The sequence below is a fragment of the Tenrec ecaudatus genome, chromosome 3, assembly GCF_050624435.1.
Source record: "Tenrec ecaudatus isolate mTenEca1 chromosome 3, mTenEca1.hap1, whole genome shotgun sequence".
NCBI lineage: Eukaryota > Metazoa > Chordata > Mammalia > Afrosoricida > Tenrecidae > Tenrec > Tenrec ecaudatus.
In genome coordinates this window covers 33247419-33273379 of record NC_134532.1, presented here as the reverse complement: position 1 = coordinate 33273379, position 25961 = coordinate 33247419, and the positions used below count along the sequence as shown (strand labels likewise).

Below are 25961 nucleotides of genomic sequence, written 5' to 3'. Positions count from 1 at the left end.
ATGTGTTCACCCCTAGCTCATCCCCTTCCTGTTACACCTATGCCCATTGTATGTCCCCCCCTCCTATTGCTTGCAGTGCCTATAGTTCAACCCCTTCCTGTGATGTGTGTGGTTACCTGTAATCAAGCCTAATAAGTAGATATAAGCTTCTGTTAGCTACGTGTTGGGACCGATACATTGATGCACTTCTCCTGCCCTCGGCCCACGCTGTATGTGGACCTGGCTGGTAATAAGATCATGGCCGTCTATGAGGTGAGCATGCTACTATGAAATGTGTCTAATGCCATTATGTCAATTTCTTACCTCTCATGCTCTCTATGACTTTATTATAATCTTTATGTATATTAACTGTACAATGCGCTTACTGAACCCGTGATTAGTTGTGGGGGGCTTGCCTTGCTCCCCACAGATGTCCTTCTCCAGGGACTTGTCTCTCCTGACAAAATGTGGAAACAAAAGTATGACAAGTCATAGAGGCCAGTCCCACAGCTAAGAGAATGCTAGTGGTCATCATGTTCAGCTAGTCTGCCTTCCATGATCTGCAAATGTGAAAAAAATCTTACAGTGGCCCGTCTCAAATCCTGGTGTGTAAGTCCTTGAATCTTAACACAGTTTAACAGTCAAATGCATTGAAGTTCAGTCAACTTATAAGAAAATTGGAACCTAATACATTTTCCTAATCAGCAAAAAGGACATGCTATTATGATACTGCCAATATTATGCTCTTTTGTCAGTATATCCTATGAGCTTAGTGTGTATTGATGTGCGTATCCACTATTTTTGGAGGGGAGCTGGCGATAATAATTACATGACAGTAGCTTTGTGTCTCAGAGTGGGAAGATTTTAAGGATATCTATATTCGATTGTTACCTTTCACTCTTGCACTGTTTCCCTTTTCAATAGCTTAGCCTATCTCCACAAAGGTACAAAATACACAAGAGGGCAACCGTAGAGTGACTGAATAGTAGGCGAGTAACATAGAAACACTACAAAAAATTTCATAATCCCCAAAATAATCATCTCTTTCAGTAGTTAATATGCCAGTTCTTGATCATGTAGAATTCTCCAAGAGGATATCATGAATTCAGGGCTTTGGGTTGCTACTTGGCTAGTTCATACCTGCAGCTCTCCAATGGCTAAGGAGGGGCTAAAGGGAAAAACAACAAATTCTGCAGTGCTTCCTAGTTATTATCTTGCTTCCACTCTGTGCTTCATGTTTTGATAAATATTCTGGTTGGTCCTGTGCAAGGAGGTGAATTTCTGTCCTCCCTCCAATGGAAAGAGGATGTGGATGTGGAATTGAGGCTTTTATTTTTTTTTATCATTTGTCTGATTTATGTTATGTGTTCTAGCTGTTTTCTATTCAGAACCACATAGAGAAGACTAAGTTTGCGGTTGGTCACAGACAAACTGTACAGAGATAGACACATAATTCCAGAAGAATGCAGTTGTTGGTATAGCATGTAATTAGTGAGGAAGTATGTGTAGTGCAGTGGTTCTCAACCTTCCTAATGCTTCGACCCTTTCAGACAGTTCTCATGTGTGCTCACCCCCCAACCAAAAAATTATTTTCGTTACTACTTCATTACTGTTATTTTGCTACTGTTAGGAATTGTGTGACCCCTATGAAAGGGTCGTTGGGCCCCCAAAGGGGTCTCAAGCAACAGGCTGAGAACTGCTGGTCTAGTGGGTGAAAGGATGAGGCTGGTAGCTAGACCCTGATGGTAAACCTTAAGAGAACAAGACCCCTGTGTCTAATCCCCATTTGAGGTCTCTCTTTCCCAAGACTGTTATCTTCATGCTTTCACATAGTGGAATGCATGGTACCTTGCCGAAACAGAATCTATGGGATGTTTTAGGACACTGTGGCTGTTGAAGAGGTGGCTGTGGACTTCTAGGAAGAATGGGCATTGCTGGGTCCTTTTCAGAGGAAACTCTATAGACATGTGATGATGGAATCTTTTAGAAACCTGGCCTCAGTAGCTGTGAATATTTTCATTAAAAAGGAAAATGTGTGTGTGTGGGGGATATTTATTGATGCTACTGTAGTATGTCAGCTGAGTAATGGGAATACTTGTTACATAAACAAGTGTAGTAATTTCAGAAGTATGCATGTCATGCTTCCCCCATGAATATAAAGCTCTTAGTGTTATACTAACTTCTTACATCAAGTGTGACTTTGAGTCTACTATGTTTCTTTACATGTTATAAATGTGAGTGTTGACATTTGGTACAGAGAATATGTGTGTTGTGCCTTGTAAGTGCTCTGTGTTTTTTACAAGCTTAACAGGATACTTTTATTATAAGTAGATTTATACCCACCCAAAATCCACAGCCCTGGAGGAACAGGATTGGCTCGATGTCAGGGAATTGTTGATCATCTTTTCAGACTTCCTAGTGATGTGCCTTTCTCCAAGAGAAGCTTGTCAGATACACCTTTTCGCCCTCATAGGACACCAATGTGGTGGAGAACTGTGTTAGGCTGGGTTGTCTAGAAAAATACAACTATAGACACTGACATGTGCATAAGAAAGTGTTTTATATCAAGAAGTAAACTTTTATCAAGAGAATCCAGCCCAGCTCAACTGAAGCCCATGGGTCCAATGCTAGCTGGTGCATCCATGGCTCAGTGTGTTCAAGTCCCCAAACTTCAGTTTTTGGGTGAACATCAATCCTTTTTGCTGTCTAGCTTAATATGTGTGTGTGTATCATATACATATGTGTGTGTCTATATATTTAAATCCATATATATTCACTAATATGTGCACAGAATTTTCTTGTTTTCATTCATTAATTCATCAGTATATGAGGACCTTCAACACTACAGAAAACTACAGGACTCTAAATCCATGACTTTCATCACAAAGTGGCTGGTAACATTCCCTTTTTCAGGTTTCTGATCTGAATAATTTTGCAGTTCTTGTTCTGTAAGATAAATGCTGTAATTTTGAGCATGCTGTATTTCTTAAATTAAAACATTGGGGCCTTGTAAAACTCTTATCACAATCCACACATCCATCCATTGTGTCAAGTACATTTGTACATTTGTTGGCATAGTCATTCTCAAAACATTTTCCTTCTACTTGAGCCCTTGCTATCAGCTTCTCATTTTTATTCCCCTCTATCCCTCATGAACCCTTGATAATTTGTAAATTATTATTATTTTTTCATGTCTTACACAGACAGATGTCTTCCTTCACACACTTCTGTTTTCCATCGTTCTGGGAGGGAGTTATATGTAGATCATTGTGATCAGTTTCCTTTCTCCCACCATTTTCCCTTTACCCTCCTGATTAGCAATTAATGGTTAGTGAGTTTGTACCAAAAGTTATTACTGTGTGTTGAAATGTAGCCTACAGCATTTTAATATTTATTAGTTATTTATGGCATATCATTAATATTTTATCGATACGATAACTATATTATGATTAGAGGAATTTTTATTTCTTTTTGGCAGCCTCTTTAAAAATGTTAATCTCATTGCTGTAGTTAGAACATACAGTCAGTTTTTAATATCATTGGTAAAAGTGGACATTTATGTTTGTCCTTTTTCTGAGGTGGGGTGATGTATTTTCTCTCTCCTCTAAGTGTGACATTTTGACTTTTTCTGTTTTAGGAATGTATATTACCTTATTAACATACTGAACTATATCTGTTTTATGTTAGATTTGTAGAATTTTTTTTCTTAGCATTAAAAGCCTTTGACTTTGTTTAGTATGTGTGATAGTCTGGGTGCTTTAGAGAAACAAATCCACAGAAACTCATGAATAAAAGAGAGTTTTATATAAAGGTAAGTGCCCATCAAGAAAACATCCAAACCTAGTGCTGCCCAAGCCCACAAGTCCAATACTAACCCATGTGTCCAATACCAATCCACAAATTCCTTCACCATCTCACAAAACAGACACAGCGATGCCAAGTGCAGGAGGAAAGCTGAATCAGTGCATGTGTAAACATCTCAGTGCTATCAGGGGTCTCCACACTAGTGCTCCAGCACCCAGGGCTGCTTCGGGATAATCCATTTGGCTCCTCCTCAGGGATAACTTGCAGGAAGTGAGCCTTGCTAGCTGACGCAGGGAACTGGCTAAGGCACCTGCACCCTGGTCCCACCATCAGAAAGCAAGAAACCCGAGAACTAGAAAGGTGAGGCTCACCAAGCCATTTATCCCCTCTGCCCTTCAATTAACCCCACATGTGTTTATCGGCCAGGTTGGTGCAATTAACTAACTCAGTATGTTTTATGCTTCTATTTTGATTATTAATTCTTTTTTTACATTAATTGGTATATTGCAGTGCTTATTTTCTTATGGTAAGTCAACTGTAGGACAGATTTCAATTAATCATCATATGTAATTATTTTAATGTGCTGCCTGACTCAATTACCAATATTTTTGGTGAACTTTTTCATGTTCTTGAAAATCCATTATCAATATTGCTCTACAGTTTTCTTGAAGTATCATTATCTCACCTTGTTAACAGGTTATTACTGGTCTCAGAAAATGTGAGTAAGTGTACTCTCATAACCATTGTTATGTTTTACCCAATAACTTGAACTTGGACAAGAAACATAAAAGTGTTTATTCATATTATGTGAATACTCTGGTGTCTAGTTGCTAGAGTCTTCAACTTTAATCTGTCTTACAGTTACCCTTTGGAATTTAATTTTGATTCAGTTGTTTATAGACCTTTTGAGCATCCTGAAACCCACTCAACTCTCAGATCACTTGCTCTGACTAGATCCTCTGGTCTTGTAGCTGACTACTCATTGTAGAGTGATAAAAGATTTACACTAATCTTGACAAATAGTCACTCACACCTGAGACTATGGATGGGACATCTTAGAACCCAAGCTAATAAGCTCTTTCCTACAGTGTGTGTTGTTTGCCATCGTTCAACATTACCAAGAAAGCTTGGAATCCAGAATCTGGGCCAAGATGACACAATGGTTGCTCAGTCATCTCTTTCCTGGATCCATCTTGTTCTTTTAAGCTTCTGCCCTCACCTTTGCTCTTGGCATCACCTATCTACCTACCCCTTGACATTCCTTGACAGTAGGCTGCAGTCTTTCCCAAAGGCTTTAAAATTAGACATCTGTAAACACAAGTGCTTAAGAGAGTAGTAAATAAGGATTCCCCTGACTTGTTTTCTTATTTAGAATATCTCTGTCTTGGTCAAGGTACCTCTAGGATGTCCTATTTGTGTCCCTCTGTCTCTTGTTGTCCACCTAGAACATGTTTCTCTACTTACCTCACTATTGTGCATAAATGGGCTACCCAATCATAGGGATTTCTTCACACACAATAGATATATTGTAAAGAGTACCCAGGGTATAAGGGGATTGGAGCAGGTTAAACTGGGATTACACTTGGTTGGGGTGGCATATATGAGCATGATTCAGCTTGATCACTTTAGCCAAATATGTCAAGGGTTATGGTCTGAGGTGCAGTAGAGGCTGGTAAAGAACATTCTTCATAAAATATTCTGTTCTTCAGTTAGATTGCTGGTGAAAAGAAGATATTTACCTTCAATGGAGCTTGAGAATTTTGAGGCCTTAAATACTTCCACTTTATTCTAAAAATAAATATTGTATATATAGGATGTGGATCCAAATTGATAAGGATATTTGAGAAATTAGTAAAATTGCCTTGTAAAGATAGAGTGGGCTCTTGTTTAATGCAAACACCTCAGATTGGAGCAGGACTTTGATCCTTAGGTTCAGGGTGGTCACTATTTAGCACAAGAAGTGCAGGCTAACAACCTGACATGCCTTTCTTAACATTGCCTCCTCTTCTGTTTCAGAACAAAGATTTGCCACAGAGAAATATGGTCCAGTCTAGGGAGCTAGAAATCTGTTACTACTGTCTTGCACATTGAAGCATCACAAGGAAGGATTTCAACATCTGACTGGGCTGTTAACTAAAACCATTCACTTGACACCAAACAGGTTGAGCAACTCTGGAGTTCCTAGGGGCGTCGCTAGGTGGAGGAAATTGAGGGGAAGCAGAAGGGATCTGGGCTTCTTGGGGTCTGAACCCAGGAAAAAGCCAGCGTACAAGGGCCCAGGCTGCCCCAATGGTCATGGTCCAAGTTCTTTGTGCATGTCGCTGAATGATAGAATGCACTGGTTACGTAACCGTTTAATAATTGTATTAGAACTTAAATTGTGAGCACTCTGATTTTCAAAAGGCTGGTGTCATAGTGGATACAGATTGGAAAGCTAACTGCAAGGTCAGTGGTTCAGAATTGCAAGTCACCCCTGGAGAGAAAGACAGGGTTTCTAATCTTATAAAGAGTTACAGTCTTGGAAACGCACAAAGGGCTGTTCCACCTTCTTTTAAAGGTCGCTAAAATCAGAATCCATTTGGTGGCACTGAGCTGGGTTTTAGGTTTGCGTTGCTGATGACAGTGACAACTGTCCACTCGTTGCATCCCCACTTTGATTAAGCCTCCATTAAATTCTTGCTGATCATTAACCCAGAATGTAGATCATCTTCCCCTTGGGGAGAATGCCTTAGAAAATAAATTGCCTCCACTACTCTCCATGCAGCCCCTTCCAAGTGCCTGCATAGATGTATCCTTGATGGAGCTCACCTTACTGAGGACAGCAGAGGGGCCATTGTCATGAGTCTAGCCTTGACTGCCTCAGTTTGAAGGCCCTGGGCCAGTATTGTAATTTTTTCTTTCTAATAATGTGCAGGTCCAAATTACCCCATTCCTGCTGATACAGTCCCACCTGTATCTGTGATGTATTGATCTGCCACCAATCGTGATCTGTGTTCTGTGCCCTATTATCCAGGGTCCCGACTGAATCCTCAATTGCATTTTTACCTCCTGCTACTGGCCTCCCTTTTCCATACGATATGTGAGTCTTTTATTATCTCTTAAAGTTTAATAAATCTTCTCCTTAATTTATATTTGACAAAGGGGTTACTTTTCTACTCTAACACACAATTTAGGATCAGAATGACTCAAGGTACAGTTCTTTGGGACAGCATCTTGACAGCCATCCCTGTAGGTGAGGTCAGGCCCTGCAACCCCCTGGCTTCTGTCCTAAATGTGCAAACGTTACAAAGGTCTCTTAGTTCTACGGATAAATGCTCACTCTGCACCTTAGCCTCACACCAAACACACTCAGCTCTTTGTGGGGTGGCAAATCTAGTTCCCCAGATAAGTAATCATATGTACCTCACTTTTCCTACTGACCTTCTGCCCAAAGGCTCTCAACTCTTGTCCTGTGGCCTGGGATTGCACTGCTCTGTCTCGTCTCTTGGTTCTGCTGCCACCATGTCTGTGTTGCTACTTCTCCCCATCACTTTCTCTCTTGTGTCACAGCTCTGTCTTTGGGATTGAAGAGTTTCAATGCAAGAATCTAGGATCCAAAGCCCCCTACTCCTGGCTCTTCTTTTTTGATGGAAATGAGATCCCAATTTCTCTCTCTGAAATGACTCAATTAGTCCTAACACGATTTCCAATTTGACTAATCCTCAGGTTCGGTTTCAGACAGTAAATTTTCGTAACCAAAAGGCACAAAGTTACCAATTTATTGTTGGGCAAGCTGCCCAATCCTCTTAAACAAACAAACAAACAAACAAAACAACAAAAAACCAAACTCACTGCCATCAAGTTAACACTGACCCATAGCGAGCCTGTATGACGGCGTAGAATAGCCCATGTGGGTTTCCAAGACTGTAACTCTGTAGCGGAGTAAAAAGCTATGTCACTCATGGGAGAAGGAAGCTCCATCCTGCTTTCAAGGAGAAATTGGTCGTTTCAAACTGCTGACATTGCAGTTACAGTCCAGCAGTCACCACTATGATGGGCTTCTTTCCTCGTTCACATTGGCGGGCGACTAACCCACACAAGTAATTTGGAAGAAGTTAAGGGGACATAGCTAGAAAGACTGTATACTTGGATAGGCCAACTGTCTAACTCAGTGATAATCAACCTTCCTAATGCCACGAGCCTTTAATAAATTTCCTCATGTTGTGGTGACCCTCCAATCATAAAATTACTTTCGTTGCTACTTTGTAACAGTAATTTTGCTACTATTATGGATTAGGCAACCCCTGTGAAAGGGTCATTCTACCCCCAAAGGGGTCTCGAACCATAAATTGAGAACCGTGATCTAACTGCATTAGGTAATAGCAAATAATACTACATTAACAACATTATCTGTATTGGGATGCAAAAATGCACTATAGCTGCTTGTTTACCTTCAAGCCTTTAAGACCCCAGATGCTATATTTCTTCATAGACGGGCACCATCAGCTTTCTTCAACACATTTGGTTGTTCACCCTCTTTGTCTTCAATGGTTGTGTCCGGAACGTGAGCATCATAGAATGCCAATTTAATAGAAGAAAGTATTCTTGCATTGAGGAATTACTTGCATGGAGGCTCAATGTACTTCTGTTACCTTAATACTAACAATACAAATTTGTGCATCTAGATCTATTTTCTGATCCTAATGTATAAATATATTTGCATATGTACATGCCTTTATCCAGACCTCTATAAATTCTTTTTGCTACACCGTCTTAGCAGGTAAAGCAAGCCCTCCCACGGTGTCCTTCTTCTTGAGGAGTTCTCTGCTAATTCTGGGCTTCTTCCCTCTCCATATGAAGTTGGTAATCAGTTTTTCCATTTCTTTGAAGAAAGATGATGGTAATTGTATCGGGATAGCATTAAACATATATAGTGCCTTTGGCAAAACTGACATCTTAACTATATTAAGTCTCCCAATCCAAGAGCATGGAATATTCTTCCATTTGTTGAGGTCGCTCTTGGTTTCTTGTAATAGTGTTCTATAGTTTTCCCTATATAGATCTTTTGTTTTTTCAGTCAAGTGTATCCCTAGATATTTCAGTTTGTGTTTGGCTATTGTGAAGGGTACCACCTTTTTGATCTCTTCTTCTGTGGTCTTATCTGATGTGTATAACAGTCCGATGGACTTCTGTTTGTTGATCTTGTATCCTGCCACTCTGCCAAACTCCTCTATTGCTTCCAGTACTCCCCTTGTGGAACTTTTGGGATTTTCCATATATAAAATCATATCATCTGCAAATAACGATAGTTTCACCTCTTCCTTCCCCAGACGAATACCTTTGATGTCACTTCTTTGCCTTATGCTGTTAGCTAAAACCTCCAGCACGATATTAAATAGGAGTGGAGAAAAGGGGCATCCTTGTCTGGTTCCCTTTTTCAGTGGGATTGTGTTAGTCTTTTCTCCATTGACTAGGACTTTGACTGTTGGTTTTTTATATATAGCTTGTATTGTCTTGAGAAACTTTCCTTCCATTCCTATTTTCGCTAGTGTCTTAAACAGGAATTGGTGTTGGATGTTGTCGAATGCTTTTTCTGCGTCTATTGATATCATCATGTGATTCTTATACTTTTTCATGTAAATGTGACGAATAATACTAATGGTCTTTCGTATGTTGAACCATCCCTGCATCCCTGGTATGAATCCCACTTGGTCATGGTGAATTATTTGTTTTATATACTTTTGTATTCTGTTGGCTAGTATTTTGTTAAGGATTTTTGCATCAATGTTCATTAGGGATATTGGTCTGTAGTTCTCGATTCTTGTGGGATCCTTGCCCGGTTTGGGTATCAGAGTTATACTAGCTTCATGGAAGCAGTTTGGGAGTTTGCCATCTTTTTCTATGTTCTGGAAAAGTTTGTGTAGGATTGGTATTAGTTCTTCCCTGAATGCTTGATAGAATTCTCCAGTGTATCCATCTGGTCCAGGGGATTTTTTTGTTGGTAATCCCTTGATAACCTTTTCTATTTCTTCTATTGCGATGGGTCTGTTGAGATTCTTGATGTCCACCGAGGATAGTCTAGGGAGGGATTGATTTTCCAGGAATTTGTCCATGTCTTCCAAATTGTTGAATTCATTGGAGTACAATCCTTCATAGTATTGTGTAACTATCCTTTTGATTTCATTAGGGTCTGTTGTAATGACCCCTCTTTCATCCCTTATTCTTGCTATTTCCTCTATTTCCTTTGACTTCCCTCCTGTCTCACTATTATGCTCAGTCCCCACTAGGGTTTCAGCAATTCCTCTTAGTTACATTACCCTTGATCATGGCCTACCAGGCCCTCTTGACCATCGAATTGGATCGCTTGTTGTTCCCTTGTCCCTGGGTTTATTAACACTACTACCTTTCCCCCCACCTCCTCCTCTGCCATGTTCCTGCAGAACTGTCGGTCCCATTGTTTTGTCCTCCAATTGTTCATCCAGCATATCTTATTTAGACAGACCTGCGGAGATAATAACATGCACAAAACAAAACAAAGCACAACCAAGCAACTATATACAACAAAACAACAACAAACCAAGACAAAAACACAACAAGAAAGAAAAGCTTCTAGTTAGTTCAAGGATTGGTTGGCCTTTAGGAGTGTTTTGCAGTGCAGTCTGTTGTGGCACCACGTCCTGGCCCCAAAATACACTTTCAGCATTCCCTGGGGACCTTTTTGCTCCATCCCCTTGCTGTTGTGTTGCACCCCCTTAATGTTTTGCCTCGATGTGGCGGGATCTGATAAGGTGCAATTCCCACACTGTGTCTCCGATGTTGTCCCCTGTAGGGCTATGGGTCAGTGAGGGACCTCATGTCTCATAGTGGGGCCAGCCATGTGAACCTCTCTGTCGACTGGCTGCTCTAATTGGGAACATCGACCTCCTGGCCTGGTGGGCCATAATGTGCTCCACTCTCTCCTCCTTCCCCTTCATTTGCTCCCATGTGGTCCAATCAAATATGTCCCTCTTCTGGAGCTGTAGATTCAGTGCTGTCATTTGAAATAAATGCTTCTGAAGGGAGGGGCAGGTGTCCAATTATTAGTTGGTGTTGGGACCGACCCCACAGACATCTCCACTGGTTCCCTACTCCATGCTGACATGTTGCATTCACATCTTGGAGCACCGGGTTAAAGTCTGGTCCCTCCTTCCCTATGGAGACACAAACAATACCCTCCCCTTGGGTGGGTTAGTGCCCCGTGCCCCCACTACCCTTTTTTAAAATTATTTTTTTCCTTTCACCACCCCCTTTTTTAGTTGTCTACCATGTGTATCCCTGTATTTGGTCTGGTCCCTGCCGTATTACCTTGTCCTCACCCCAGGAATGTTTGTATACCGTAGCTTTTCCCTTTGTCCCTTTTGTCCGTTGTTTTTTTTTAAAGCTTACCTCAGCAGCCTTTGAAGTCTCTATCTTTAAGTCAATGCTATCTTGAGGTCTGTTTTCTCTTTTTTTGCCCTCTGGGTGAGGTTGTTCTATGTGGTGGTCTCTTATATATGCTTGGTGAGTGTTGTTCTTCTGCCCATACTGGGTCGGCAAGGATCTTTTGTAGGGCTGGGTTTCTTCTAACATATTCTTTGAGTTTTTCCTTGTCTGGAAAGACTCCTGTCCATCTCTCTTGATCGATAATTTGGCTGGGTAGAATATTTTTGGGTTTCCATTTTTTTTCCTTCAACTTTTGGAATATCTTTCCACTCTCTCCTTTTCTTCATAGTTTCTGCTGATAGGTCTGATCATATTTTTATTTGGGAACCTTTATATGTGATTGCTTCCTTAGCTGCTCTCATGATTTTCTACTTTTCCTCAAAGTTGGATAATTTACCTATTATGTGCCTTGGTGACTTCTTTTTGGGATTTCGTCTAGCTGGTGTTCTTTCAGCCTCCAGAATGGTTGCCTGGTTTTCACTCATTATGCTGGGGAAGCTTTCCTCCAAGAATTCTCTCACTATTGTTTCAGATGACTTCTTTGTTGTGTCTTCCTCTGGTAAGCCAATAATTCTAATATTGCTCCGCATCATACCATTTAGACAAAGCTCTTAAGTTTTCTTCAGCTTCTCTGACGATCTTATTAGATTTTTGTTCGTGTTTGTTATAGTCTGCTTGGCTGTCCTCCAAGTCACTGATGGGGATCTCTGATACCTCCAGTCGCTTAACAAGGTCCGTCAGGCTGCTATTGGTTTTTGTTATCTACTCCCTAAGCTCCTGTATTTCCCTTTGGTTTATGGCTTTTACCTCTTCTATCATTTTACCCATTTTCTGTATTGTTTCCCTCATATCCTGTATGAACCCAAGTAGCATTCTGAAAATTTCTTTCTGTGGCTGCTCCATGTCTGCTTCTTCTCTGCATGTCATTATGTTTAGGACATCTTCTGCCATTGCCATTTGTTTCTCCCATTTTTTTGTTGAGGTCGTTGGGGATGATGGCTGTTTGCGTTGTGTTGTTTTAGAGGAGCCAGGTACCATTTTCCAGGGAGTCGGAGGACACTGGTTCTTTGTGGGAGACTTGTAGGAGTGCTTCTTCAAACTGCCTATAGCTTATTTTACTATGGAATTAGCCTACCACTTTATCCTCCTGTGCCTTCCCTATAAGGGGAGTGATCCAGACGGCTCGTGGATTGCCTGCTTTGGTGTTGCGAAGGTTGGGCAGAAGTTACTGCAGCAGCTTGGTGCATTGAGGATTGTTGGCCGAGCTATCTTAGGACCCCAGGCACACAGGCAGGAAATCCCAATTAAGAAGTAGAGCAGAGTATCCCCTGGTGGCAGTGTGCAGGGCCTTCCCCCACCCTGTGCTAGCTACTCAGGGTGGAACTCATACTTTGAGTTTTGCAGGCGTAAATGCCCTAGGGTAAGGTGAGTGGTCTGGAGGTTAGTAGTAGTGTGTGAGAGATCAAGAAAGCGACAAAGAGGAGAAAAAAACAGTTAAAAGGCAAGCCCTCTGGGCCTGTGGGGGGTAGGGAGGGGAGATATAGTGAAGAGATGGAAACAAAGCAACCATGTATCTGAGTTGCAGTCCCAGCCAGTGGAGCTACATGGGTTTAGTCCCTGCTCAGAGCAGGCAGCAGCAATCCATGGCTGTGTTGAGAAAAGGCCCCTGGGCAGACCTCCAAGTCCGAGGTGCAGACAGAGAGGAACCACTAGGGTCTGGTCCCTGCCCCAAGGTGGGTGGTGGCAAACTGTGGCTGTGTTGAGACCAATCCGCCCTACATGATCCAAATGGTCCCAGGCTCCAGCAGAGACAGTGGCAGGGTCAAAGTCAAGCCCCAACCGGCCTAGACAGAGGTAAGTCAAAAGCCCCCAGCCCCTCAAAACCCTGTGAGTCTGTGCCTACTTGTTATGATGCTCCTCCTGTGCTCCAGCAGTGTTGAATTTCCCTCTAAGCAACTCTCCTGGGCTGAATTCTGCAGAGTCCCTCTGGTCAATCTTTAGTTTATAATGGCTCTTTATATAGCCCATTTCCAAATGCTTTAATTAACATAAAGTTAATTAAAGCTTTAATTAACATAAAGTTTCATTGACTTGTCATTCTCCTTGAGAGTCACACAGTTAGAAATGGATATTTTTGTATGCTGTGAGGTAGGGATACAACATTTTTGTTTCTTTTTTTGACATTTTTATTTGATTACCCAATCTCTATTTGTTGTAAAGTCATCTTTTATTCATGTGTCTGAAAAATTATGAGTTTTCTATTTTGTTACTCATGGTAGAAGCATGCTTCCCATCACTCAATAAGGGCACCATTAACAGTATTGAGAACTTTGTGTGTTAAGAAGAGGGAAAGAACAGTAACAGCATCTGGACCTACAGGTTATGTTACTCACACTGTATTCTCCCATTAGCCTGCAGATGGTGCATCACCAGTAGCTTAGAGGAAGGTGGAATAAGTGCCTGGTTTTATTACTTTTGGAATGTCCTCATTAGAGATTGAAATTTGTGAGCATCATTAGAAGTGATCCAGATAAGACAAAAAGAACATCCCAGTTGCCATCAGTGTCCTAAGGACCAAAGAAAATGACCAAGGCTCAGGTAATTCTGATGTGTTTTATTCTTTTCTGTTTTTCTTATTGGAATTGAAGAAGCCTGTATAATACTGATTCAGTTCATTGTCAAAGTGGAGATTTGAAATAGTAGAAGTTAGAGATAAACTTTGACTCTGACTTCAACATTTTGCTGGAGAAGATTAGGATATGTTGATCATAGCATTAACACTGAACTGTTGACATTCAATATAATACGTAACTGAGGATGCTTTGGATGACATCTTCCAACTCAAAATTAATTATTCTATGGCCAGCTCCTGAGAATCATTGAAATTATATGCTATGTATAGTTTTTAAGGAGAAATAAAATCACTTCTTTAGGAGAGTTCACTATTCCATCTGATTTTTGTCTGATTAAGTTTCTTTAATGCTTCTTTCTGAAGGTGATATGTTACATACTCTCCCAAAGAGCAACATCCTCCTTAATGCATCTAAAATGGGCCTTGTAGCAATAGTGGTTTAAAAATAGTTGACAGCATCTTACCTCCTCTAACTATGGATGCAGGAGAGAGCATTAACCGTCAATGAGGCAGAGCTTAAGCATACCTGTATGAGGCAGTGCTTAAACATACCTGTACCCTCCAGTTTTCCAGTTATGACACCAGTATCTTTGCCACAGCCTGCTCCTACTCAGCTCATTAATTTTATGCAGTGGCCATGGACTAATTATAGTCCAGAGGCACAGGTACAAGTTTTATTCAGTAACAGTGTAATTTGGTATCAGACTCAATAGGCTACACATTGGCATTCATATTAAAGGACCATGTAGGCACATTTGCTCTTCTTCAGGGAAGGCCTGTTTTACCTGTCCCCTTTCAGACATTTTTCCTTCTAAACATAGGCTCATTTCTTAGTTCTATCTTTATAGGTTCCTCTCAACACCTTTGGGATATCCTCTTCTTCATAGTGCCTGCCCGTCCTACTATCTTGGCTGAAAAGCCCTTTCTGGACCTGTCACCAGTGGCTCTGTCACTGTGTCCTTTCTGACATGGTCATAATCTCCATTGGTGCAGCTCATGACCCGTGAATATTACAGTGCATTGTGCAGGAGCAGCAGGAGACCAGTCCCTATGAGGTAGAGGTTCAAGATGGTCCATGATTTGCTCTGCAGCATCTCACAAACTAAATAGTCATCAAGTAAATAAATCTCTCTTCAAGATGTAGAAGCTGGTGAGTCCCAAATCTATATAGAGGTCTGGTATCAGTCTGGAGGGTTTTCCTCATTACTGTGTTTGCAAACACTAATGAACAACATCATCAGGTCAGACAACAGTCCAGTTCCTCACAAAATGAAGTTGGTGAATCTGAGGGATCCAAATGGGAAGGTCAGACAGAAAACTGTTGCCTCATGGAGTAGAGAAAGCTCTCAAGTCAGGTCACACAGGCAGCTCATAGTTGCCATTCAAGGAAATGGCTCATGACTTTTTGGAAGCTGGCAAATCCCTAACCCATGAGTTCATACTGAACTCTGTGGCTGCAGGGGCTAACAAAACCAAATGTGTCTCACTCTCTGTCACCACACCATGCCTGCAGGCGGGCGGTTCTCTCTCTCCCTCTTGATATGATGGCTTCTTGGCCCAACTCAGCACCTTCCCTGCCTAGGCAAGATTAGGAGGGTTCCAGATGTCCACCCAATGGCAACAGAGCTAGGATGGGCCCCTTGGAGAGTATGTGGTCAAAGATAGCAGGTTCAAGAGGACCTTGCAATTAAAGTTTAGGCAAAAGTGGCTGAGAAGAATTTGTCCTAATGTTGTCAAGAGTAGATTTTGCTAAGGTGCCCTTTAAGAACATAGAAAGTTGTTCTGCATTCAGGAAGGCAGATATTGCCTGTGAATATTCTGATAATGGTTCTGAGTTATAGCTTCTTGTTCCTGATCCCAAGTTGTACCTGGTTTATTAATAGACAACTTTGATCTATTCTGTAAAGTTTTATTTGGTAACAGAATGCAATTTAGTATCAGACAAAGAGTGGAGTGGAAGGAATGACCTGTGTGAGTATTGACCAAATATGTGGGAGGGCTGAGGTATGTTTGACCTCCCCACATCTGAACTGTTCCTGATACCTAGCCACTGAAGGCACAGAGCTTCTTATAATGTTGATACTGCTAGAACTCCTCATTCCATTTCACAATGTACTGTAAACTTGTTTGTTAATATAAACAAGTGTGTGTGAATATGAATCTACTCTATGTGAATATAAATCTGAGCTCTTTTTATCTACTTTGTTTGAATATAAATCTGAGCTATATCTAGCTCATTCAGATAATTTCACTGGTACTCAACATTCTAATTTTATGAGTGGGTTCATTATTTTGGAGCATGGTGGTCCCCGCACTCAAATGGTGATTCTCAGGAGTGACATTGCAATTGGGGCAAATATTGAAGAGAGAGCAGACAGTGGGGAACAGGAGCGCCGCATCCCATGTCAGGACTGAGAAAGCGAATGTAATTTCTAATGAGTATATGTAATGGAGGTTACAGATCTTTCCATAAGGCATGCACATCATGCAATTAGCATATACGTAGTCAATGAGTAATATCATAAGCAGGTAACATAATAAACAAGCAAGATGGTGAGGCACCATCTTGACCTAGTGCTAGTTGACTTCAAACCTGCCCTGAACCTTCCCCAGGCATTTGCTACATTTATGATGGGTCGGCTACAGAACCTGATTGATCTACAGATAACCTTCAGGCATAGTGAAGTAACCAGCCACTGAAATGATTCATCTACTATGGTAGCTCCTTTAAGACTGCTCCTTAATGGAGAGCTATTGTTGGGGAAGCACATTATTTGACCTGGAGAATGTGTATATGAAAACATTCCTTTCTCAGAACAATGGAGAGCTTTCTGAAAATAGGGCTAGTTTTCCGTCCCCATGGTTGCCAATGTCGAAATAAGGTCAAATACTTTCTACCAAGTTCTCAGTTTTCTACACATTATGGAATGTACAGTTTCCATTACTGTTTTGCTTTCTTTACTGTAAGATATTTTAAAAAAATTTTCAAATGAAAAATACATCATTAAATAGACTCCACTTACTACAGGAATCACTGACATTCAATGATGTAGCTGTAAAGTTCACCCGGGAGGAATGGCAGCTCCTGAACCCTGCTCAGAAGACCCTATATCGGGATGTGATGTCGGAGAACTATTGTAACCTGGTTTTCATTGGTGAGGAGAATTCTCAAGTCATTGACCTCGTCCCTGGCTTTTCCTATCTTATGTGTTAAAATCTTTGCAGTGTCTGTGGTGTTCCCAAGGAGGTAGATTCTCATTGCATTCTCTGGCCCTAAGCTAATGGGTAAGCTCTTCTATCCTTGAGAGAACACCCTTTATTTTGTTGCTTTGAACATGAGTTTTCTAGAACTACAACATTCTTCAGGCCTTACAAACTTTAGGCTAATTTTGGTGTGTCAAAGATTCTGTAATTTCTCATACACATATTATCTAGTTGACATTGAGAAGGTTTCTCTCAACTCCAACAAGGAGAACTTTGGTCGGTATTAGAAACAAGGTATAGTGCAATTTTTCAGGGGTGTGGTTAAAATACCTTTAGGGGAATTGGCTGGCTGAGTTGATTCAACTGGCAGAAGGCCTCACATCCATAGTAGGTATCGGAAAATGCATAAAAGTGTGTGCTTCTTCGAATGTGAGAGCTCACTTTTCCTAGAAGTTGAGAGAAGTACTTCTGTAGCTCTCATGAGATTAGATTTCCAGTTATTTGATTTATATTATTGTATGTTTGCTTCCATAATTTTCTTTCTTTAAGATTCTCAAACTTCCCCTCTTTTATATGCTTCCACCTTACTATGAAAATCCATCTTGCACCTTACTATGAAAATCCATCTTGCAAGCTTCTCTCCAGAGAACTCTGAATTTGTAACTGTCCTCTGAATATAGCACATTTCTCCTCTACTAAGTGAGAATGGATTGCCCTTTGCAGTATGCAGCACCATCTTGGATCTTGAACTCCCACCATAAAAGGGTCTCCTTTGTGCTTCCTTAGCTTTCCCTAAAGGTTTTGGTGTCCATTTTCTCATTGGTTCTCTTGTCCCTTTAAAGTTTTCTTCATTCTGGTGAAATAAGTTCTTTCTGTTTTCTAATAGAGATGGTCAAATTGCCTTCTCTGTTGGAATTCTTTAATGGAAGTATTTCTCTATATTTTACTCCTTTTGCTGAACCACATTTATAACTTCCGTTATCTTCAGGTATCTAAAATAATCTTTCTAGCAAGCAAAATCTTATCAGCTTAGGATATATTTTCGCATCATACCTCCAATTTTTTTCTACTTGTAAGTTTTTTTTTAATTCGTCTGTTTCTCCAATAATTTTATAAGTGCAAAGGGCATTTTTAATATCCCGCATTCATGTTTTTTTATGAAATGTATGTCTGCTATATATTCCTCACTATACAGTATGCCTTCCTTAGGCCCACCCCTTCTTTTTAACAGGTCCAATGCCTGAAAAATGACCTTTGGTGCTTTTAAAGAGCAGTTCGGCTGTATGTTCCAACAGATTTTTTTGTTGTTATTCATATAATGCACAGTATATTTCAATATTGTCCTCTCATTTTCTGTCTATTCAACATTGCTCTCTCGTTTTCTGTCTTTTGAGTACTCTTTCTGTTTCCATATGTGCAATGCTGTCCTTGGTGTCATCCCACAACTCACCTTGTTTCAGTCATTAGTCTTCAGACATCAGTCTTGCCTTGTTTTGACTAATGAGCTTCTCCATCATTTCATTCAATAGATGTGGTTGATTTGATTTGTTTGTTCCATTCAGAAAGATCCATGGGTTCAGTTTCCATTTCTGTTGTTTAATAAGGAATTTGCTGTGAATTCATCATTGGTCTCAAATTTTTTTTTTGCTTCAATATATTTTTTAATTGTGGTAAAAATATAGAGTAAATCAGTTGTCATTTCAGCCATATTTGCACGCACACGTCAGTGACATCAATTACATTCACCATGTCTAGCTTGCCTAATGGTCTCAAAATTTTATCAGTAAACTTATGTGTCATTTCTGTCACTAAGGCCACATTTTCCAATTACTAATACTGTTCCAAATTTTACAATCATCAGTGTACATGATGGTATGGTTGATCAATGCCAGCCTACAAAAGTTCTGTGACATTTTCTATATATACATATACATTTATATATGTATATATATTTAAATTTTACTGGGAGCTCTTAAAGATATCACAACATTCCACAGTTTAGTCACATCCATCAGTGCTGTACAATTGCTACCACAGTTTCAAAACATTTTCTTCTTAAATTCTTAGATATTAGATCCGCTTTATCCCCTCTTTCCCCCACGCTCAATTTATTTATTGTGGAAAACAGAATCTGGATCAAAGTGTAAGCAGCCTTATCTCTATATTCCTGACCACAGGGCTTGGACAACCAGTACTAATGTTAGAAGAAAACCTCCACAGCCCCAAGGATAAAGCTAGAGCTGATAATGCACAATCTCCAGATAGAGTTTTCACTATAACTGCCCTCCAGTAAGATGCTAGTATACAGCACCCACAGGCGCCTTTCTTCTTGCTACTCAGCTAAAAGATGCCTAGTTTTAAAAGCAATCAGATTCCCCTTGTCGCTATCACTCAAGGAATCAACTATCCATTTGTCTCTTAAATGCCCTCTGGATGGGTTCTAAGGGATGGTTGTGTAATTGAAGGGTAGATATAGAAAGGCTTTGTATTATTTCATCAATTTATAGAGTCTCAGGGCATGCAGCCACCTCCTGCACACACACACACACACACCCCTACACCTACAGACATCTACCTATATAATAAGGTAGGCAATATCTTTACCCTGCAGGTCCCTGAATTAATTTGGGTGAGCAGCTTAAGACCAGTGCTGAGGCTGAGGGCAGGTGAAGGGGAGAAACAGGCCTCTGATCAGGGAGAATAAAAACAACATTTCTGTTCTTGTAGTTAAAGCTGGTGGCAGATAGTAATGATGCTTGTATGAGGCATCTTTAAGGAAGCATGATAATGAGAGGATATTGTGAGGATGATTTTTAATTAGGAGAATATAACTGGGACTCTTCTCTAACTTACATATGTGAATGCCTCCCTCCAACCAGATATCGGGCCTTGCAATCTTCTTTAATTCTGAGAATAAAGAATCGGTCTGCATCCACTCCCTTCTTGGTCTTCAGTTTCCCACAGCCTGATACTTATTAAGAAGTGTTTTAAAAGAGTTCAACATATGCCCACATTTCCACTTGTCCGTTCTGTTGTGCCTGTGCCTTTTGGAGGCGTGCACACTTGCTTCCTATATGAACTCACTGTTAAATGACCTCGCTATCTTATTCCATCACCGGAGATGAAGCCTCTCTACCCTGTTTTGCTGTCTGCTTTATCTTCCTTAATTGCACATGCTACTCCTACGAGCCCTTTAGACTGTAGGGATGGATCCCATGCTTTATGTTTGCTTAAACAGTTGGTGCACAAATGTAATAACAATTTTAGTAGCTGGTCTTACTTGCAGGCATATGAGTATTAAGCGTCCACTAATGGAATGGTACTTCAGGGACGATCTTGCAGTGTACTTTTTGATGATGAATATGATGCCAGTCTTTAATTTGTCAGCCTCAGCCTTATAAACCATTTGATTATCTGATTAAAAATAGCCAACTCCAGTCTATTTAGTAGAATAACTCATACATTATCAATTTTCAAACACTGCATTTTGTTTTGACAACTTGAAATTTTTTTCTTGATACAATTTCATATATTCCAACTTCCAATTAGTAGAGGATGTTTGTAGCTATTTTCTCATTTTTTTGTCATGACATGTCAACCACTGAGGGTCCCCAGAGCTCCCCTCCATCCACATCATTACCGTTGACTGTAATTTGAGGATTTAGTACTTCTTCAGTGTTATCCCATTGCCATTAAATCTGAAGGGTTCATGTTCCAGAAGTAGATAAATCACCAAGTCTTCCTCCCAGCCCCTATTTCTGGAGATTCCACTAATCCCTGCGCACCATGGGTGATCCTGCTTGTATTTGAAATACTGCATGGCAGTGCTTCTGGCATCACAGATACATGCAAGCCACCACAAGATAACACTGAAAGATGAGTGCTGTAAGTGAGAATACAGACTCCATAGACATAAAGAATGTTTCTGTACCATAATACCTTTCACTTATACCTGTGAAAATTGTTTTCTCCCAAATTGAACATTCTGCATATTTCACATTCCCAACTTTATGTAGTACTCAGTTGTCTTTTAGTAAAGATTGATGGAGTGAATATATCTGACCTCTACCAACTGGAATTATCAAGCCTTAGCACCCCTGCAGTCTACTGATCTCTGTGTCTTCCTTGTATTATGTTTGTTGAACATTTTCAAGTACCTCTTTGAGCAAATGCCAAATCCGTGTTAATTCATCACTTTCATATCCAACCTTATTTCTACAATAACTTTTTATCATTTGGATTGTTATAAAATTGTATTTCTTCCAGTGGGCAATAAACATTAATCATAGTGTTTTATTTATATTCATATAACAGGGATATCACTAAAGATCAACTTTGTTTCATTGCATACTTTTAAGATGTCCATTGCAAAGATGTTGAAAAGAGTCAATGTTCTTTCCTTTTATAGAAATCCAGAAAGATGATGATCATTTGCTTGATCACTTGCAATGTGAAAGATGCATGGACAGAAAGGAATGGTGCTATCAATGTAATACTTTGGAAAGTATTATTTCTCAGCACAAACACAATTTTCTTCCAAAGGTAAATTATGAGATGTTTGGCTTACATGAAAAAATCAGAAAATTAGATTTAATCATTCTGGAATCAAATCAGAACAGAATCAACAAAATACACAAGTCAGGTGTGCTCAGTGAAGATGAGAAAACTTTTCTCCACATTGAACAAGAGCAGTTTTGTACTGAAATGAAATTCCCTGAGTGTGAACCACCCAGGCTCATGAAGTCACAATGCATTCAGCATCAGGAGTCTGATGAAATTGAGAAACCAAACACAGGCGATAAAAGTGGGATAACCTTGATTGAAGACTCTGTGCTCTATGAGCAGCAGATTATTGATATATTAGATAAAAACTATGAATGCAGTCAATGTGGGCAAAAATTCAAGAAAGCGTTCAAACTCAATGCACATTATCAAAGAAGTCATGAAGGACAAAAGCTAGGGAAATCCTTGCAATGTGGGAAAAGTTTTCACAGTGTATCATACCTCAAGGGACATCAGGAACCTCATGTGACAGGATTGTCCTTTGTATGCAGTGAATGTGGGAAAGGCTTCACCAGGAAGAATTATCTCACTGCTCATCAGCGAATTCATACTGGAGAGAAATCCCATGTATGTGGTCAATGTGGAAAAACCTTTCTCAGGAAGGATGGTCTCACTGCTCATCAGCGAATTCATACTGGAGAGAAACCCCATGTATGTGTTGAATGTGGAAAAACTTTTATCAGCAAGAGTAACCTTACTGTTCATCAGCGAACTCATACTGGAGAGAAACCCTATGTATGTGGTGACTGTGGGAAAACTTTTTTCAGCAAGAGTAACCTTACTGTGCATCAGCGAATTCATACTGGAGAGAAACACCATGTATGTGGTGAATGTGGAAAAGCCTTTCTCAGGAAGGATGGTCTCACTGCTCATCAGCGAATTCATACTGGAGAGAAACCCCATGTATGTGGTGAATGTGGAAAAGCCTTTATCTGGAAGAATGCTTTCACTCTTCATCAGCGAACTCATACTGGAGAGAAACCCTACGTATGTGGTGACTGTGGGAAAACTTTTATCAGCAAGAGTAACCTTACTGTGCATCAGCGAACTCATACTGGAGAGAAACCCCATGTATGTGGTGAATGTGGCAAAGCCTTTTTGAAGAAGACTGCTCTCACTGTTCACCAGCGAACTCATACTGGAGAGAAACTCCATGTATGTGGTGAATGTGGCAAAGGCTTTATCCAGAAGACTTCTCTTACTGTTCATCAGCGAACTCATACGGGCGATAAACCCCATATATGTAGTGAATGTGGCAAATGCTTCATTCATAAAGGAAAACTCAAAACTCATCTACAAATTCACAAGAGAAAAACCCTATGTATGTGATGAGTGTGTTAAAACTTTCAGCCAGATGTGATGCCGTACAGCACATCAGAGATTTCACAAAGGAAAAAAACCCTTTGCATGAATTTAATGTGGAAAATCTTATATGTGGAAATCTGAGTTTGTTAAACAGGAAAAAATTCCCCACAAGAAAAACTTTCATTGGAGTTAGTATAACAAAGGTTTCAAAACCAAGGAAGAGGTGTTAGAGTTTGGTCTGGGCCAAGCATAGGAACAGACAATTGTGACTTATGGGGACCCATGTTCGGCACTGCTGACATGACCCACCTTTGTGGGGAGTGGATCTTCCAGACTTCTACAGGGTACATGGGTACCTCATTGCTCTTCCAGCTTTCAGTGGCAAGAGAGCTGAACCTGGTGTTTCCGGATCACAGCTATACCAAGCAGTAGAATGCCCACCCTGATTCCACTTGAACCTTCCCCACCTGCATGCTCTTTGATGTATGGGAACAATTAATCCAGAGGATGAATGGACCACAACAAACCTCAGCCTCCACAACCCTGAAACCAGAAGAACTAGATGGTCTTCAGGTTCCACTACTAATTACTCTGAAAGGGATCACAAAAGAGGGCCCCTGAATCGAGTGGGAGAAGAAAGTGGAACAAAATCAAAATGATAAAATATATCAATCTTACTGGTCTGAAGGAGATCTGGAATCCGCAGATTATGGACTTTAGTGGCCATTCGCTCTTGGACCTGCACTCACTCCTCTGCTTCATCTTTCAGCCGAACAATATACAGGCTTGGAGGGGAAGAATAACATCCAAGAATAACATACACTTCCTGGAAAATGAACTGTACAAAGTCAAAGGAACAGCAGTTGCTTATGGATAAAAACTGTGGAATAAGAAGGAAAAGGAAAGAAGGATGAGTAATATAAAAACTAAGGGAGGGCGGAAGTGGGAAGAAGGCCGATATATCTCGGGGAACACAGTCAATGTATGAATTGTTGAATTTAAAACCAATTTACTCTGTAATGTTTCAAATCATAAAAAAATGAAGAGTTCATGCCTCATCAATGATTTCATGTAGGACAGTTACCATGTAGCTGTAATGTAACAAAGTTTAACAAACTTTTACCTGTGTTTCTAAATTTTCTTGACATAAACACACAAAATTGAAGCCTTAAATTCAGTCAAGATGGGAAACTCCACAGGAAGTCATGTGGCATCACATACCAGTGATCTCATGCAGAAGGAAAGCTCTGGCAATATAGTGACTTTGCAAATACCCTCTTTCGTTTCTCTCAGCGTGTCAGTAAACTACATTAGGATTTTAACCAATGTAGTTCAAGTTGTAGGTTAAAATTCTAAATACTTTGTTATTGTTTTGTTTTTCTGACTGTATGACTAAGAGATGGCATGGAGGAGAAGATCCCCTTCCAGATCTTATCTAGTCGTGATTGAAAAGCTCAACAGATGAATGGAGCCTTTCTTCAAAGATGGTTTTGCCTTAAGTCTGGCATGCTGTCCTGGCTGTAAGCTAGGAATACATACAGGGTTGAGGGCCAGGGCCTTGACCTAAAACTTGGATCTCTCTTTTGGACTGAGATTCTGCCCAACATGATCCCCGAGTGTCTCCTGAAGCTCATGAGATAAAGAAAGTGAAAGCTATATAAAAAATTATTGATTTTCATTTAAATTAAAATTATGAAATAAAATTATTTAGGCTAATACGGTCTACAACAATGGTTCTCAACTTGTGGGTCACCACCCATTTGAGGTTTGAACGACCCTTTCACAGGGTTCTCCCGATTCATAACAGTAGCAAAATTACAGTCATGAAGTAGCAAGAAAGACAACATAAACTGTGTTAAAGGTTCACGGCATTAGGCAGGTTGAGAACCACTGCTCTAAGTGATCTATAATTACAATGCAATTCTGAACAAGATGCCAGCATCTTTCTTTAAGGACATGGAAATTACTCATCAAGTTTAAAAAACAATCAAATAGACCCAGGATAAACAAGGTTGGAACAAGCATTAAAGGACCCATGGGCCTTTGAATCTGCTGTGACCCACTGCATCTCCCTGTCACTGACCTGATGGGAGACCCACCACCATCAGTGGGAGGAAGAGAAGGGAGGCAGATATTTCTGTATCATTGGCTCCCTGACTCAGAAGACTCTGGAATCCCGATTGCAGGGTGGTGATGGTGGTGGTGTCATTAAGTAAGAACCCACAACAGGGATTTGCCGAGGAGTGATCCTGGCTGATATAAGAGGTGGGGACTATGTATAGTGTGCTAATGCACAGGCACCACAGCTCCACAACAAAGTCTCTCCAGAGCTGGTTGTTGAAACAAGTTGAATCACAGAGTGGATTAAGTTGGATCACAGGGTGATGTGACCCACAAGTATGCCTTGAATTACTAAGCTCCACAAGAAAGTGTCTCCAGAGCTGGTTGTTGAAACAAGTTGGATGACAGAGATGGGAGTGATGTGACCCACAGGCATGCCTTGAATTAGTAAGCTCCTTAGATTCCATTATTTGCAATTAGAAAATTATGAGTTCCAGTGCAGCATTATGGTTTGATTTGAACATATGCATCCACTAATTCATGCACTAATTTATTCTTTGTGGGATCTGAGAGCTATGAACACACCAAACATTCTTCTGCACTGAGGGAAAACCAATAAAGCAAGCAATAGAGCTAGAAAACAAGCTCTTCCTCCAAAAGCAAACCCACTGTGATTGCATCTCTTCTGAGTCATTGGAACCTTAGAAGACTGATGAGAACTGCTCATTAGGCTTTCTCTGACTGTAGTTATTTACAGGAATAAACGTCATCTTACTCGGGGAACCGTTGACTGGTATGAATCCCTGACCTTGTGGTGAGCAACCAAATCTTATCCCACAGCACCACCATAGCCCTTTATATCTCTGCACCAAGAAGCCCATATTACAGGGTTTCCTAAATGTCACTTATAGAAGCCAAGTCATACTTTTTAATATTATTATATGAATATGAATAAGGAAGGCCATAAAAATAA

At 40.4% G+C, this 25961-nt stretch overlaps 1 pseudogene; it reads left to right on the top strand.

Annotated features, from left to right (window-relative positions):
* The first annotated feature begins 180 nt into the window (after positions 1–180).
* On the top strand, positions 181–23120 carry LOC142443211 (uncharacterized; annotated as a pseudogene).
* The last annotated feature ends 2841 nt before the right edge of the window (positions 23121–25961 follow it).